The following is an 18,827-nucleotide window of genomic DNA, read 5'->3' as shown; positions in this document are numbered from 1 at the left end:
CTTATGTTCTACAAAAAAGTTTAATGTGTACATATTTGATTTTTGCAAATAAAACTATCAACAAAATTCTTTATTTTAAGTCAGGCTAAATACACCAAATGTCTTTAAGATGTTTTTCCAGAAGATGTTTGTTTACAAACATCAGCAATGTCATTCTACCAAAAAGTTGTATAGGGACTATAATTGGTTTTGCTTGTGATGTGACGAAGGAAAGAATAACGGTCTATTACTGCAAATACCGACTATGTTTAAATAGGCGATTTTGAGATAATGCGGTTTTAAAGTTTGAAGGCACGTTTTATATAAAAACATGAAGAAATGTACGTTATGTGTATGGCATTTTAAAACCTATATTTTTTTGTTTACTACTTTGTCGTATATATATTCAGAATCTATTTAGTTGGCGATCAAATACGATTTAATGAAACAGTCGAATACCTACTTAGTTGGTTTTTCCTGTAGAAATAAATGTTTGCATTTTTCTCTTCTTTATACATATAAACCATTGTTTGTCTTAAATTAAGCTTCGTTTTTCATATGATGTTCTCGTGATTAGCAAAAAGTGCGTTGAGAACCTCCTCCTTTTTTGAAATCGGTTAAAAATACAATAACACAAACATTAAAGCTGAAGGAATCCAATTTAGTGTAATTTTATGTTTCATAACTTTGATGACCGTTACTAATTACAGTGTTATATTTAAATCAAATCTTTGCCACTTCACCGACTGGTAAAGGCTCTCTTAGTTCTTCGAAAACGGACGAGAGAGTTGCATTTTGTCCACAGAATCTTGTGGATTGCATTAGTGCAAAGTTATTTCATACTAATTTTAATTTGGTAACCTAAGCTGGTTGGCAAATAACCTTAAATTAACCTTTGAATTACTAAAAATAATACAAATCGGTTCAGACGTCTGTGAGTAATCTCATAACATGTATCGTTGTTTTAACAACTCGAAGTGGAATTACTACGACACTAAATTCACTGCGCCAAAGTCACTGTATTGTAGTAAGCTAATATAGTCAGTAGTTTTTAAGAATATTGTACGCTCGAAATGGGCAACTGTTGATACTGTATTTCCTGTATATCATACCATCTTATGTACACATAACACAGTTAATTATGAATAAACTTTACTTTACTTTACTTACTGGCATACCTACGGTACGAGTAGACTTCAGATGTCACAACTGTGTACCACTTCACCAACTGCAGTAGGTATTAACGCCGTGGCTTGCGTGGGCGACGGTCGCGCGATGGTCGCGCGACGGCGATGCGATGCATACGAAATCAAACCTTATCGATATGGAAGTAGACGATGCGATGAGACGCGACGGCGACGGTCGCACGACCGTCGCTCACGCAAGACACGGCGTAAGTGATTAAAACCACCCATGGTACTCTTTAGGTATGAAATCTCTGTCACAAAGGCTGCATAAAGCCTTGAGGACACTTAGGTGGAGTCGAGCAGCGTCGAATCGAGCCCTGCATACATTTACAATGAACGATGAATCCGATTTGACGCGTCGCTAATGGACGTAGTTTCATAAGAAATGCAGAAGGCGAATTAATGAGATTCGACTCAGCGAGCGAGGCACCAGGCTTAAGTCATGTCGAGATCTGGATGTAGCACAAGGCAAGGAAATCAACGTCACAAATAGAACTCCAGTTCAATTAATAGAACCACCTCAAACCTCTTAACGTATCATACCATATTTCTATCTTGGTCTAAATCTCGATAAACAACTAGCTATCTCTGCGTTCAAGAAAATGGACTTACGCAGACTTTTTGACAAGGGTATCATAACTAAATAGTACCACGAGTGCTTCCAATCACTTAATACCTAGTTAGTCTAGCATTATCAGCCGTGTTACGGATGTGTTTGTATCGAATTCCACCAGCGATGAAGATGTTGTTTAATAACTTTTTATCACTCTTGCGCAGTAAGTGTGCAATCGCACGCAGGCGTATCAGAAGTAAAAGAAAAAACTTTTGTTTAAAGTGTTAAAATTTGTATTTTGGACTACCATAAATACTTTTTTATCTTTTTATTGCAAGTGTGATGAAAAACACTGCATGTAACTGGGGGCGTAAGAATATTGCAAACATGATTTCTTTAAATCGCCCGAGAAACCTATGTAATTACCGTTACACATGACTTTTTCTTACTTATTACCTCATCTACGCCTACATTTTAATGACTTTGGCGTAAATTATTACTACAAAACTTTAAATAAACTATTACTTCAGGTTATTGAGCGTACAAAAACTATTTAGCTATATTATATGTAACAGTGTAGATAGTGAAATTTTGGACATAAATTATGGCGGACTTCGGATTGCCGAGACAGTGAACTAGTATGTAGTAAGTACCTATGCATATTATGCTATTACTCAAAAACGCATTAACCGATTTGTAAAATTCTTTTTGTTATTTCAAGAGAATGCTATTGCGTTACTTCTTGTTAAATTTTACTGAAATCGGTTAAAGTATTTTGTGAAAAATCTCCTAAAACCGATTGAAGAGGATTTTTTTCAAAATTTTTTTTTTTGAGAATAACCCTTCAAAACCTCAAATAAAGTATAATTAATGGTTAGTAATGTTAAAAAACGTTTTGTTACAAATGTACCACTTTAATTAACAATGATAAGTGAAGTTTTGTAACATAAAATTAGAGCAGCTATATTTCCTGCAGCTAAAACCGCCTATGTCATTGAGAATATTTAATATATTTTGAAATAAGTTCAAAACTTTTGTATATTTTTTCTGTTTTTGCAAATCATAAGTAAAGTGTATGAAAAGCAAAGCTTAATCAAAGGGAAACACTGCTTTATATGTATTAATAAGAGAAATATACAAATTTTTATTTCTACAGGAAAAACCAACTAAGTTTGCTACTATTTTTTTTTAATCGTAGTTTTATCGGCAATCAAATACAGCCTGGATATTTTTTACGATTAAGTATTAAACAAGGCAATATGGGCTGTAGAATGCTGTATACAAATAGTAAGTTTTTTCATGTTTTCATATGAAATCGTACCTTCAAACATTAAAATCGCATTATCTCAAAATCACTTTTTTGCACATAGTCGGTATTTGCAGTAATGGGACGATTATAATAAATAATCTTATAAAAGACGTTCAATGCCGACATTATATAGTTTTACTTTTAATACGCAAATATAGCGACTTGAACAGAATCCAAGTGCTAACCAAAGTAAATTAAGAAATACATACATAATATATCGATTAGGTACTACTTTATTTTTCAATATGTTCTTTTTTTGGAAATGAGAACTTGTCGAGACTCCAATTCCAAAAAAAAATAATAGACAAAAATATAAATTTTACATCCATTCTGAACATAATGTGTGTTAAATAAACAACGGTGGTAAAGTAAAAATACCACCATTTCACGAAGATATGCCCGTTAATTGTGATCTAGGGCAAAGTTTCAAACTCAGATAATTTTACAGATTTTTAAAACAAGTTTTTATAATTTTCGTAGTGATAAAAAAATAAACGTGTTTATTACAAAATGTCTAAATATTTTCACCGCTCAACCTCCATTGAAACAAATATATATCATGGTTAACTTCTAAAGATAAGGATGATTGGCGTAAAGCGTGAATGACATGTAAGTTAATAAACGAGACACAATGTGCAGGTGGATAGCGCATGCGCGAGTCGCGATACAAGTAAGGTGCATTCAGGTAGCTTCGAAAATGTTGTATAATTATTTATTTATTTAAGGCATGGCGTAGACAATACTCATAATATTATTAGTCGATATCCAGGTTACGCCACAAACTGATCGCGTCAGGTGTCAAGTTGGTATTGAGATTCTCCGAGCTGCCTTGAGAACGGACTGTCGTCCCAAAAATTTACATAGTTATAATAATAAAAAAGTATTTATGCTAAATATGTATAATATTAACAAATAAATATGTTTATGAACTTGTTTCATCCTATTTGTCCTGTTTATATGTAACAGATGGGTTACCACGGAAGACCGGTGTTAAAGTATCCAAAAGGCTCCTTGACACCAAGCTCAGTGGAAACCTTTTCAGTGACGTTTAAACGCAATTCTTGCGACATGGTTTTGTAAAATTTGATTGGTTAAGCGTCCTGAATAAAGTTTTTTCTATTTCTATTTTTCTATAATCCTGGGATCTCAGCGTTTTGCCACGACTCATCATAAGAGCCTGGGGTCTGCTTTTGGCAACTACTTAATTCTGAGATTTAGCATAGACACTAGTTTTTACGAACGCGACTGCCATCTGACGTTCCAACCCAGGGGGATTGGGATCAGTCTGGCCAGTCTGGAACGTTTTCCTCCACCAGAAAGAAAACATCAAAAAAAAATCATTGGTACGAACTGGGTTCCGAAACATCCACCTTCGTTTTGATAGTCGCACGCTCCTACCAAAAGGCCAAAAAAGATTTTAAAAATTCTTCAAAAAAATGTTCAGTTCAAGATTGAAAATAAAATCAATTCTTATAAAACTCTCCAATAAGTCTAGTTGTTTACACATACGTATATTACAGTATTTAAGCATGTGTATCATAGAATATAAATACAAACTGAGCTAAAAGAAATCCATTAGTATAAGCCCCAGGCCGCCTGTCTGCGCTTTCTTGCTCTAACCTACTTTGCGTAGAACTAACTGCAAAAACGTCCTATGTCTCTATACAGCCTATATACACTTACGACATTTTAAAAATACGGATGTGGTTACCACATTAAGAAGAAATGGTCCCAGCAAGAGTGAACTCTAAAGGAATAGTATAATAGTGATCAGTGTGAGTGATGAGTGACTTTAATTTGCTATTCCATTCCAGAGTGAGTTCGATAAAACTATCCCGCATAGTGCGTTTTCTGATTATCATGCTTAGACATTAGATGCCTAGGGGCAAAATTTAATGACAGGGAGTTCTACGGATAAATTAATTATAGCAATTTTCTTTAATATGTATGTAGTAGCTTTTTTATATAAACGAGCGGACAGGTCGCCTTATGGTAAGCGATCCCTGCTGCCATTGGACATTCAAAACACTAGAAGGGTTGAAGAGGTGCGTTGCCGGCCTATAAGATGGGTGTACGCTCTTTGCTAGAAGGTTTGAAGCTATGCTTGTAGCTTCATATGTTACTGATGTAGGTAACTATTATTTCATAAGAGTGAAGTTGGGAAAAAATCTGCTAATGCGTTATTTTTAGATGATCAAACGAACTTACCTGAAGTGAAGTTCGATCTTAATTGTCATGTCTTCGCTGAAAGATTTATATTATTTTAACGAAGGTAGTTGCCCTGCAACGTTCGGACGTATTCGCACCTAGTTCATCGGTATCGTAGAAAGAGAGAAAAGACACCCGCTCTTCTTCTACGATACCGGTCCCGGTAAGCCTCATTCTTTTCAGAGCCTACATATTTCAACATTGTAATCCTGGGGCCCAAATAGGGTGGGAGGGGACCTAAATCTTTCAGCGAAGACATGACAATTAAGATCGAACTTCACTTCAGGTAAGTTCGTTTGATCATCTAATTGTCATGTCTTCGCCTCAAGATTTATATTATTTTAACGAAGGTAGATGTTTAGAGCTGAACAATGTTGAAATATAAATAAAAAACAATAATGAAATCAACAATTGTATATTTCAAAAACAACGATATATCTACTGTAGATACAGTAATATCACATTAATTATAAATAGGAATTACATAATCAAACAATTATGTACTAACTTATGAGTTAAGTAATGCTCTAGCAAAACAATCAGTAGAGTTTGTTATAGGCAGTTTATAGAAATTTGCAAAGACCAGAGACTGGCCTGACCATCCCGCTGTCTTTCTAATGGTATCGACATTAACGCCAGCTCTCTCGGCAGCTGAAGTAGATGCATGTCTCGTGCTATGTGCACTAAATACGTTGGTGTCGATACCACTAGCCGACAGCGTTTGCTTAATCCAACGTGCTACAGTTTGAGAACTGACTCCATGATAAGGGGCCTTTGATGTTAATATCAATTTATCTTCATTTATTGGTCTTATTAAAGACGTTAGTTTTATATAATCTATTATTACCTTTGCTGGGCATATACTTGGTCGTTGATTGAAAAAAGGTAATTCTAATACAGGCTGTTTCCTACCCACACCGGAGGTCTTAACTAAATCCTTAATATGTATTACAATTCGCTCATTTGACACAATTATATTAGGTATTCTAATCAGTGAAAGCGTTTGGCATCTCTGGCCCGTGGCAAGGGCCAATAAAACCACTAATTTCTTATTAATCGTATCTAGACTTAAAATCTCATTAGGGTAATAATTACTAAGGTGATTTAATACTATAGAGGGATCCCATGTATAAGAGTACTTGGGGAAAGTTGGTTTTAATTTAAAAACTCCTTTAAAAAACCTTTTTAGCCGATCGTCTTGAGTCAAATTATTTCGAGAAATAAGTGACAAAGCCGAACGATGGTTGTTTAGCGTACCATAAGAAGCACCTTTCCCTAAACACTCTGTGAGAAAATCTAAAACATTGTAAATTTGTATATCCAGTGCGTCAATGCCTTTTCTAATACAATAATGCCACCAAAGCTTTAGACTCGAAGAATATTGCGATTTAGTATTCTGAGACAAGGATGAAAGCATAACCTTTAACGCTGATTCCGGTACCTGCCGTCTTACATACGCTTGCCGGATAAGACACTCGCAGCCAGGGAAAGGCGTTGATGCATTGGATGAGTCTCTCTGAAATTAGAAAATAATAAATTTTTACTTGGCTTGAAAATTATAGTGTCACTTATGATTAAAGACTTGTATAAAGGGTACCACGGTTGTGATGGCCAAAGTGGTACTACAATGATTCCAGTGGCTCGTTCACGCGCAATTTTTCTCAATACTTTAAGTATTAATGAAAATGGGGGGAACGCGTAGAAGAAAATATTCCATTTCACCGTAAATGCATCGATATTGAATGCGAAAGGATCTCTTTTCCAGGAAATGTACTTAGTACATTTTGTATTTATTCTAGATGCGAATAAATCAATTTCGGGTTTGCCAAACATCCTTACTATCTTATCGAAAGCATTATTATTTAATTCCCATTCAATATCGATGTTCCTAGATTCCCTATCCGCGTCAGTATTTTCACAGGATTTAATATAAGACGCAAATATATTTATATTTCGAGTCTCACACCAGGTCCAAATTTCTTTCGCAATGCTATTTAAGTGAACATACTGTATTCCACCCATTTTATTAATATATGCTATGGCGGTGGTATTATCAACGCGTAATAATATGTTACAATTACGCAAATCATTGGCAAATGATTTGAGACCAAATAAAACCGCCAATAGTTCCAGGTAATTTATATGGTTATTTGACTCGTCATGATTCCAAGAACCGCCTATGCTCTCGCCATTGCAAGAGGCTCCCCAGCCGTTCATGGAAGCATCAGTGAAAATTTCAAGAAAATAATCGTTAAAATCTAATGATTTGAATGATTTTAAAATATTATTTTTCCACCATGTCAAATCCTCGTGTAAATTACCTGAAATATTCATAATTTTGTCGTAATCGTCATCATTTTTTTGTAAAGCCAGGTATCTCGCTCTCTCTAATGCTTTAGTATGCAACCATCCATAAGATACAGCAGGACACGCAGCCGTAAGTGTACCTAAGTATTTAGCAAAACAACGTATTGACATTGTTTTACTAGCTAGTAGAACCTTAGTGCGAGACAGTATGTCAGTTTTCTTTTTTGGGGGTAGTTCTAAAGTCATGGGTTGTGAATTTAAAATAAACCCTAAAAATTTACAGGACTTCTTTGGAGTTAATGAACTCTTTGAGTAATTAATTATAAATCCTAAACGCGTTAATAGGGAAATTGTCTCATTAAGATTTTTTATACAGTGGTCAAAGGTCTTGGCGATAATTAAACAATCATCTAAGTATTGGACGGACTGAAAACCATTTGTTCGTAACAACGTCGAGACTGGTTTCATTATTTTAGTAAAAATAAACGGTGCGGAGCTTAACCCGAATGGTAATGCCAAATATTCATATAGAATATTGTTAAAATAAAATCTAAGATATTTCCTGTGTTCTTCATGAATTGGCACAGCAAAATAAGCTTCTTTAAGATCCAAATTTACCATGTAACAATCAGGAGTTAATAATTTAATAGCAGTCCTTATATCCTCCATTTTAAAATGATTAGACCTAACAAACTTGTTTAAATTTCTTAAATTTAAGACAAGACGTTTACTACCGTTACTTTTGTCAACTAGAAAGATGCTAGAAACAAATTGATCGTGTACGGGATCACATCGACGTATAGCCTTTATTTTACATAATCGGGAAATTTCATTTTCAACTAGAACATGATCCTCTTTTGACAGCGATAGTTTCGGCAAAGTACCCGCTAACTGAAAAGGTTTATCAATAAAAGGAATTTTATAACCTGAAATTGCCTCCAAGACCACTTGATCATTTGTAATTTCCCGCCAATTATTAATAAAAGATGATAGGCGACCAGCGCGTACCTCTATGTCTAGCGTCGGCGGGGCGCTGGCGTCGTGTAGTGGGGGTGACGCGCTGTGCGCGCGGTCGGAGCGGGCGCCGCGCGCGACGTCGTCGGCGCCTGCGCCGGCGATCGGCGAGGCGGCGGGGCCGGCGACCGGCGGCGCGCCGACGTCTGCGGGGGCGGGGGGGCTCGCGGCCCACCGCTGCGGTTCAGCGGCGCTCTCGTGTTGCGCTGCAAATAACGGGGCGGTGGGCCCCTCCAGTTTAAAGTGGAAGTGGAAGTCGAAGGGGCTTGAATTAACTGGCCAGTTTTTTTAATTCCCGTCGAATTTTTGATAAATTCGCCGAGTTTATCGCCAAACAGATGTGAATCTCGCTTGCGGTCCTTAATGGGGTCGATAAAACTTTTTTCCAGCATTGGAGTTATTAAAGACCGCCGGGTCTCAGTTTCAGAAAAGTGAGAATCCGCCACCAACTTAGACGCGTCACTAAGTAACTTGAGTGCGTCCTGTGTGCCCAGAGATTTTTTTAACATACCCGTAATGATTTTACCGAGTAACGATAAAACACAGCCTAGCTGGTTTTGTTTTTTCAATATCCGGGAATCTCTGTTCCTAGCATTTTCCAATAGAACTGCGGCTATTTCGGCGTTCAGAATGGGTGACTTGGTAAATGGGCAATTAACTGGTAATAACTGATTTTTCAATATTTCCTCCTTAACCTCTTTTTTGAGCCCGTCTCTTAAAATAGGGGTCAATATTTTGGACAAATTGTCGTTAATTTCCTCGCCCCATTCCGTCGCCTCAGGAACAAAATCACCTAAAGCTTGAAGTAACTCCGGGTCAATTAGTTCGAGTTCGAGCTGTTCCGGTGCAGGGGCAGGCTCGGCGAGTATGACAGGCTCCGGCGCTGACGAGGGCCCTGGCGCTGGTTCCGGTGGAAGCGACGCTGACGAGGGTCCAGGTACCGGTTCTGGCCCGGGAGGTTCCTCCGGGAATCCGGCTGATACACCCAATTGTTCGTCTAGCTCCGCGGTTTGCAGATTTTGTGGAGGTGGCGGCGGTTCATCTTGAACAAAAAACAATTAAGTCAATAAAACAGGTTTAAACCGGTGTTTTAAAATTTAACGGTCAACATCTCGTGTTAACTCTGCCAAATTGCTACTGGTTATTATCTCGTAATAACTCGGAGCTATATTTTCCACTGCCTAACATCTCGTGTTAGATCGGGGAATAGAATCACTTTTAACAGTCACAAAAAATTGCTTTTACTCACCTTGCAAAATCTCTTCATCGCTTGAATAAATTATTCGCGACGAATTCCGTCTTAATTTTGCTTCATATTTCCTAATCTTCTTCTTCCAACGTTCTTCATCCGATTTTATTTTCCTCTTAGGCATGCTTGCCCTTGACAATTTCACGAAACGATTAAAAAATTATTTAATTTACGCTTAAGTCTAAACCAGGTGCGTTCGCCGCGCGCGCACGGACAAGAATGAGGCTTACCGGGACCGGTATCGTAGAAGAAGAGCGGGTGTCTTTTCTCTCTTTCTACGATACCGATGAACTAGGTGCGAATACGTCCGAACGTTGCAGGGCAACTACCTTCGTTAAAATAATATAAATCTTGAGGCGAAGACATGACAATTACTAATAATCGTTAATCTTAAAATCATGAAAAAAATTTGGATTGGTCTAGTAGCAAAATTCTCTTAATTAGTGTTGGTCAAACTATATAAATTGAAAGTATTTACAAAGATATTATCAAACTTCAACTTTATCAACATTGCAGGTTATTAGAAACACTCCATATAAGATAATGGAACTATCGATAATTATATTTATCGACATCGGAACTCCCTACGTGATATATAGCACTCAAAATTCTATGTCGACTTATTACCTACTAGCTTTTCCCGCGGCTTCGCTCGCATACTAATCTAATCTTGGTTTCCCATACAAACTTTAGACCCCCATTTCACTCCACTAAGGGGTGAATTTTGAAAAATCCTTTCTTAGTGCTCCTCTGCACCATAAAAGGAACCTACGTGCCAAATTTGGAATCTCTAGGACCAGCGGTTACGACTGTGCGTTGATATGTCAGTCAGTCAGTCAGTCAGTTTCTTCTTTTATATATTTAGATATGTAAATTTAATTGATGCCTTTGAAGGACAAGAATCCAATCCCGGTGTTGTGTTCCTGCCGGTGAGTAAGGCTGCCAGAGCTCAACGAGGGTGCGGTGTGCTGATGACGGGAGGACTTGCGGAACTAACTTGTTCCGTCTATTGTCCTTTGAGTCGTCGGCAACCCGAACCCTCCTTGGAACTTGTACACTCCTTTTTGCTGTGTACTTAACACAGCAAAAGGGAATGTACAAGTTTCTAATGAGGTGGCAACGCGCATGTGACACTGAGTTGCAGGCGTCAATAGGTTACGGTGACCGCTTTACATCAGGCGGGCCGTATGCTTGTTTGCCACCGACGTAGTATTAAAAAAAAATCTTAATCAATTTTCCCAATCTTAATCAGAATATCCCTGGGTACGATTATTGACTATAATAACTCAAATTATATTCTTGACCATCTAGCAAAGATATCCTTAGAGAATCTCCAATAGCACACCTCGGACACTAGCGTTCCAATATATGAAAGAGGCGCGTTCCTAGCACACAGTCTAAGCTCGTGTAGGTGAACGCGTACTATGCTTGTATTAGTGAAATATGACAGGTCGACTGTTCGTGTTTCTGGCAGGCGGTAACTGTGAGGTAACCGAGAGGGGGTGGGCGGCACTTTCAGCGGGGAGCGGGAGTGACCATACTGTATGATAGTACTCTTTATTATACTGTGCCAATAGTCAAAATCTTATACATGTTGAAATAAAAAGGACCATTCTAACTTTGCATAGTGACTTTTGAGGTCATAATGAACAACTTTTATTAAGGCTGCTTTAAAAAAAAACGACAAAAGAATGTAAAATTGATAGTTTTAGTCGGTGAAATACTACACTTTCCGTTATCCAATAGATTTATTTAATTCAAGTTCCAGTTAGAGCATCTTATTATCTTGATTTTTATAAGACTGGATTTTTGAAAACTAACTCACTAAATTAATTATGAATTTTTCTCTAATGCACGTTTAGAAAAACGCACGTATAGAGCTGAATCAGTCGATCTTATTTGTAAAATTTGGACAATTTTGAATATTAAAACGGGTAAATTTATAATTCGTATATCCTGTACCACAATCATTTCAGACTAGATTTTTATTTTAAGTTTTTGAAAAAGAGTAAACTAGCCTAAGGCGAATTCAATTTTTTTCAGAAATTACCTAAAATTATGTGACAATTTCTTTGAAAATCTACATCACATCGAAGTTAGTTTTGTACTAAATTAATCTGCAACGTTTACTTAAATTGCTACTATGCCTTAGTGATTATAAATTGCTATTATTGATTTTTGCCAATTTTTTGAAAACGAGCCTTCACCGGTACAATTATTACCACTTTTGGACATTTTCTCATATTTTGTTAGACCAAGTAGAAAAAGTCCTATAATGTGATATATATTTATAAACTACTTGCAAAGCCCTTTAATTTGATACCACACACGGTATGATCGAGCGCTCGGTTGCGATTTCACTATTTTTAACACGAAAGCCCTCTGGGACCAAAGCTGAAATCACGAAATAAAAATTAAAATTTTGAGAAAACCCCCGACATAGTGGAACGATTTTCATGAAACATGGCTAAGAACACTGCCGACTAACTCAGCTTTCAAACCAAAAAAAAACTAAATTTAAATCGGTTCATCCGTTCGCGAGCTACGATGCCACAGACAGACACACACTCAGTCGTTTTTTATTTCATTTCATTTATTTCATTTATTTAACATTAAAGTCATGTGCATTACAGAAGGTGTTAGTTTGAGGTAGTCAGTACATGACACCCGGGTAGGGCGCATAATGTTAGTACTTATGAGGTACTTACTTATATACTAGTCTACATATTACCTACTTATACAATTTTGCGTCGGGGGTTAAAAATTGGCTGTTGCATAGAGAGCGGCATAATGACAGTCGAAATGTATGAAACTGTGGTCAAATGGTTTACCTGTTCCTCATAAAAAAAAAACAACTAATTTTTTTTTGCGATTCCATCGTTGGTCCAATAATAAATCTTGTTGATTACTATGCAAAATTTGAACGATCCTTTTTATTTCACCGTGTATAATTATCATGTTCATCATCATCATGAGAAACGCTGGTGGCCTAGCGGCAAGAGCGTGCGACTTTCAATCCGGAGGTCGCGGGTTCGAACCCTGTCTCGTTATAAATTGAAATAGATATCACACACGAAAGAAAAAACGACAAGGCCCACTGGTGGCCGAGCCGGGAATCGAACCCGGGTCTTCAGCTTACGCGGCTAACGTCTTCACCACTAGACCACCCGCCCGCCGTGGCACCCGACGAAATTTCTCTAGTGTATGTTATCTCTGATAAGGCTAGGCGCCTTTTTCAACCAACGAGTTTTTCGGAACTTATGTGCGAAATGTAATTTGATATTTGCCAGTCGCTTTTCAGTGAAGGAAAACATCGTGAGGAAACCGGACTAATCCCAATAAGGCCTAGTTACCCTTTGGGTGGAAGGTCAGATGGCAGTCGCATTCGTAAAACTAGTGCCTACGCCAAATCTTGGGATAAGTTGTCATGTGGACCCCAGGCTCCCATGAGCCGCGGCAAATGCCGGGATAACGCAAGGAGGATGATGTTCATCATCATCATAGTCTTAATAGGAAACGACATAGTGGGACCTTTGGCTGGGGAACGCCACAAACAACCTTATTTTAGCGTAATGAAGTTCTCAAGTGCCAACTTTCTAGCCGTAAAATGGCACTTTTATAGGGAAAAGTTGGTTGCAGCGATTGAATGCGGTAGGGATGTACCGACTAGTCGCCGACTAGTCGAGAAGGCCGACTATCCGGCCAAATTTTTGACTGAAGCTTCGACACTATGAATTCTAGACTTTTCATACTAACTCTCCAAAAATTAGAAAAGTCTTATAATTATGTTATGTTTGTTTTTACCTCAAAAGGTGCGTGAGGGCCACAGTGTATAAATATTCTCATAGACCTTTTAACCTGTGAAAATCAAGCGCGAACGAATATCCAAAATTGTCATTCAAAAATTCTAGTGAATTTAATCGAAAATTATGTTCTGGCCGACTAGCCGACTAATCGGCCACCCAAGCGCCGACTAGTCGGTAGTCGGCCTAGTCGGCCAAATCACTAGTCGGTACTCGGTACATCCCTAGAATGCGATTACATAAAGTACACGGCATTTGAAACCTACAAATATGCTATTGATTTGTTATTGGTTGTTCACTTTCCCTATACATTTATTTATTTAAACTTTATTGCACAATGCAAAAAAGTACAAATAACAGACTTAATGCCGGGTGGCATTCTCTACCAGTCAACCATGGGCTAAACCGTAACTGCACAGTTCAATTCGAACTTTAAGATTATTAACTAATGCGATATGAATTGGATACTCGTATTGACTGTCCATGTCAAAAATTACATTTCCTCAAATAAAAACGTCACTTTTTTCAAGTCGTCGAACTATTAGCTAAAAAGCGTATTACTATCTTAAAAGCCGGCAACGCATCAGCACTTCTGGTGTTTCGGGTGTCCATGGGCAGCGGTCATCGTTTAGCAACGGGCTCTATCTGTTTAAATAAAATAGACTGAAAAAGGGCAAAGAATTTTCCAGACCTCCTGGGACTGAAGATACTGATTTCGAAAAATTATATTTAATAAATCATTTAAGTAAGTGTAAATTTTAAAAACTGTTTTATTAGATAAATTTTACTGGCTTATTATACTATTTATAATGCACTATCAAATAAAAAAAAACCCTGCAAAGAGTGAAAATCAATTTGCCTGCTTTTAAGCACCATTATCTCTTTTATTATTACGAGTATTATTGATTTGATGCCGACTGCACTTTATTATGTTATAAATTATAATCGACAAACGTATTTATTTCATAGTTAGAATCCACAAACGTTATATCCGGATGCGGTACATGTGTGCGGCAGAAAACGCACATCATTTTGACGAGTATGTGTGCGACATAATACATATTAAGTATATTGTATGTGTGCGGCAGAAAATCTGCAATTGTGTGTGTGTGCGTGTCAGAAAAGCAGTTTTCGTATAATAGGAAAAAGGGCTCACGGGCGATGGCTGGTAGGGTGTTAAGAAAAAAAACGGACCTCAGCACCATCAAGTGAAATGTACGATCGCCTAGATGGCGCTACACATTTGATTGATTATCAGCTAGATGGCGCCAATGTTAATATTTGTCAATTTTAATAGATATCAAAGTTACGTACAGTCAACCAATTGGAACCCTAGGCCACTGTAGAACTATGTCATAGTGACGTTATAAATCAGATTGTAAGTAATCTCTTAGTGCTGATCATTTTGACATGGTTGTAGAGTGGCCTAGGGTTCCAATTGGTTGACTGTACCTATATGGACCAAATTGTCATGACTGAATTGTTAAAATTTTATTTTGTGTTGAGATTGCAGTTATACATCCTCTTTGACAGTAATATTTGTCACTTTTAACAGATAAGTATCAAGTTAAAAATATAGGGCAAATAGGCAACTTGACTGTACTTAAAATAAAATATTTTATACCATGCACGAAATAAAGCATCAGGTAATTATAAGAAAAACAGGGACAGAAGTAATTTAAACTCCAATTGATATTTTATAAATCCGATAGAAATATATAAAGTAAATCAGTTGACCGTGACGTCACTCAATTCGATTTCATATTAATTCTATATTAGCAAGTCGTTCAAAATCGTTTTGACAGTTCTTAAAAAGAAGCTGATGACCTGTGCTGATGACTATGAGGAAAGTAGCCTATTGTCCGGGGTTTCAAAATTGTAATCCTGTGTCGAGAGATGGCCGACTGGCCGTCTATGCATTGTGACTACAAATTTTACTTCTCGAGTTATAATCAGTTATTTTGCATGTGATGGCAGGTGGACCAAAATGTTGACCGAATGGTGGCCGCTATCGGATGTAAGAAGCGCCTGGCATCCGTTGGCTCGTTGGGTGGACGACATTCGAAAAACTGCGGGGCATTTCTGGATGAGATTAGCCCAGGACCGGGATAAGTGGCCTACACGAAGGGAGGCCTATGCTCAGGAGTGGGCGATTAATGGCTGAAATGATGATGATGATGAAGCAGTTATTTTATATGTATACTTGATCCCCTTTGCCTAGACGAAGCGGCGACAGAAAGTAGGCTTCAAGCTTCAAGGCATCACTTCTCGGAGCGAAATGCTCGCGCGTTGAACTCTTTACTACGATACTCTTTTAAAGGCTAACGTCATTTGACATTTTCCAGTCGCTTTTCGGTGAAGGAAAACATCGTGAGGAAACCGGACTAATTCCAATAAGGCCTAGTTACCCTTTGGGTTGGAAGGTCAGATGGCAGTCGCTTTCGTACTAGTGCCTACGCCAAATCTTGGAATTAGTTGTCACAGCAGATCCTATGAGCCGCGGCAAATGCCGGGATAACGAAGATAGGAATGGAGGAAGAAGATCTGCTGCGCTGACCCCAAATAATGGGAAGAGGGCAAGAGAATAATGATGATGATGACATCGCTTATCCATATCCATCCATACTATCCATACTATCCATACTAATATTATAAATGCGAAAGTAACTCTGTCTGTCTGTCTGTCTGTCTGTCTGTCTGTCTGTCTGTCTGTCTGTCTGTCTGTTACGCTTTCCCGCTTAAACCACGCAACCGATTTTGATGAAATTTGGAACAGACAATCTTTAGACCCTGAGACAGAACATAGGCTACTTTTTATTTCGAAAAAAAGGGATGAAGGGGTTGAAAAAGAGGTTGAAAGTTTGTATGGGATTTCTTAATTTTAAATGATAAAACCATGAAACTTTATATTTTAGCACTTGATAAGAAATCATTAAACATATATTTAAAGTCACATACAGGTCGAACGCGATTAATTAACATTATTTTTACCTTTAAAATAAACATGGTGGGAAATAAACATTAACTAAAAGCGGGTAGATTATATTTATTTGTCTACCCCGAACATTTATATAAATTAATATCGGGTAGTTTTGTGTTGTTTACATCTCCGGTGACATTTTGCTGGGACGTCAGTCTTCCGCGACCACGGCCAGTGCAACCTGGCCGAAACGTTGGGAAAAAAGGTAAAAATAATGTTAATTAATCGCGTTCGACCTGTATGTGACTTTAAATATGTGTACAAAGCGCGAGAACTTAAAGTGTTATATCATTAAACATCTTGATAAGGGATAGGGATAGCGATAGGGAAAGCGATAGGGATAGCGATAGGGATAGCGATAGGGATAGCGATAGGGATAGCGATAGCGATAGCGATAGCGATACGGATACGGATACGGATAATATGGGTATCGTTAGCGGGATACGGATAATCGGTCGGCGGTCTCTTACAATCAATGTGCTCTAAGACGATCGTTGTTTGCTTGCTTGAAGATTACGTTTGCGATAAGTATAAGCAAAATGTAAAAAATTGTAAGGGATAATAGAAAAAAGTACTTTTTACCCACCGATCATAGTGTCGAAATACGGGCTATATTGGATGTTTATAAAGGTTTCCCCAGCGTATATAGAATTACCTACGCTGTGGTCGATGTGTAATATTTCTACAATCATTGCAAGCAAAAGTATTATGTTGTGCAATCGAAATAATCGCAGATAAATATACCTACAGAGAAACCTACGGTCCCTACGGATCCAAATGAAAATCTTAATGAATACTTTTATTACGCGGGCGAAGCCGCGGGTAAAAGCTAGTATTCACATAAAAATGCTAATTAGCTTTCTTACATCTCTCTCTACAGGTGTCGACTTATTTATTAGTCATAAATTATTGTTAAAAGCTTTTAAACCATCATTTTGTATAAGAAATCCAAAATCAGTATTCAGTATGTAAAAGAAACCTAAGTTATTTAGCATAAAATAGTAACTAATTTTATACGGATAGTAACGTTACGGTGTTGATCTAGACAGGAAGTGCACTTTTTGATGAAATCCCAGCCGTCAGTTCTGTACTTTTGTTTTTTAACCGCCTTTTTTTTTATTGAATGTATATGCATACAGATTGGTCCCATTTTTCTCAGAACCCAGTTCTGATGATGGGATCCTGGAGAAATCGAGGGAACTCCTCAAATCTGAAAGGCATACATATGGTGATTTTTGTGTTTTTAAAGGAACAGCATGCATTTACGTACTGAACAGTAACATTTGGTGCAGTGGAACTCCTGATGATGGTCAGAATGGAACTCCTCAAATCTGAACGGCACACTTATAGTGACTTTGGTATTTTTATAAGAACAGCATGCACTTACGTCCAGAACAGTGACATTTGGTGCAGTGGAACTGCTGATGATGGTCAGAACGGAACTCCTCAAATCTGAACGGCACACTTATAGTGACTTTGGTATTTTTATAAGAACAGCATGCACTTACGTCCAGAACAGTGACATTTGATGCAGTGGATCTGCTGATGGAGAGTGAGCCGCCCCTGGTTAGAGTTCCGTTCTGATAATCATTATCATCTGTAAGTACTTCAGCATCATCCAAATTTCAAAATTGGTTCAGAAATGATGGAGATATCGAATAACAAACATTAAAAAATATACAGACGAATTGATAACATAATCCAACATCTGAAAGTATTTATCACCAGAAGCCCAAAGGAAGGCGGTTTTTTTTTCTTAAAAATTATTTAAAAGAATGTAAACAAATCGACGACCAAATGATCGACAAATGATCAGACCAGATCAAATCACGACAAATACAGGCAGCCAGCCCAGTTAGGTATATTTACGACAGTCTGAAATAATTTGAAACTTGGCGAAAACGTCCTGGCAACGATAATTATTAAACTATTCAGTTAAATTTATTAAATGTTTTAGAAGACAGCAAACATAGATCAACAGATAAGAAACATAGCACGGACAACAGCAAGGAAACTCACTTTCATGCAAAAAAATGCGCCAAAATTGGCCCTAACAGGAGAATATTGTTTTCCCCTGACTAGCTCGGAAACACGTGTTTTGTCCTTTAATACCAGCGGGTAAAAACGCATTTTATCCACTAGTGTGACTAGTGGGTAAAGTAATTTGACCTTGAGCTTAAATAAAGTCAAATTAACTGCTTTAAAATTGATAAAAGTAGGTGAATCTAGTAATAAAGA

The sequence above is a fragment of the Leguminivora glycinivorella genome, chromosome 23, assembly GCF_023078275.1.
Source record: "Leguminivora glycinivorella isolate SPB_JAAS2020 chromosome 23, LegGlyc_1.1, whole genome shotgun sequence".
Classification (NCBI taxonomy): domain Eukaryota; kingdom Metazoa; phylum Arthropoda; class Insecta; order Lepidoptera; family Tortricidae; genus Leguminivora; species Leguminivora glycinivorella.
This window is presented reverse-complemented; position numbering follows the sequence as displayed.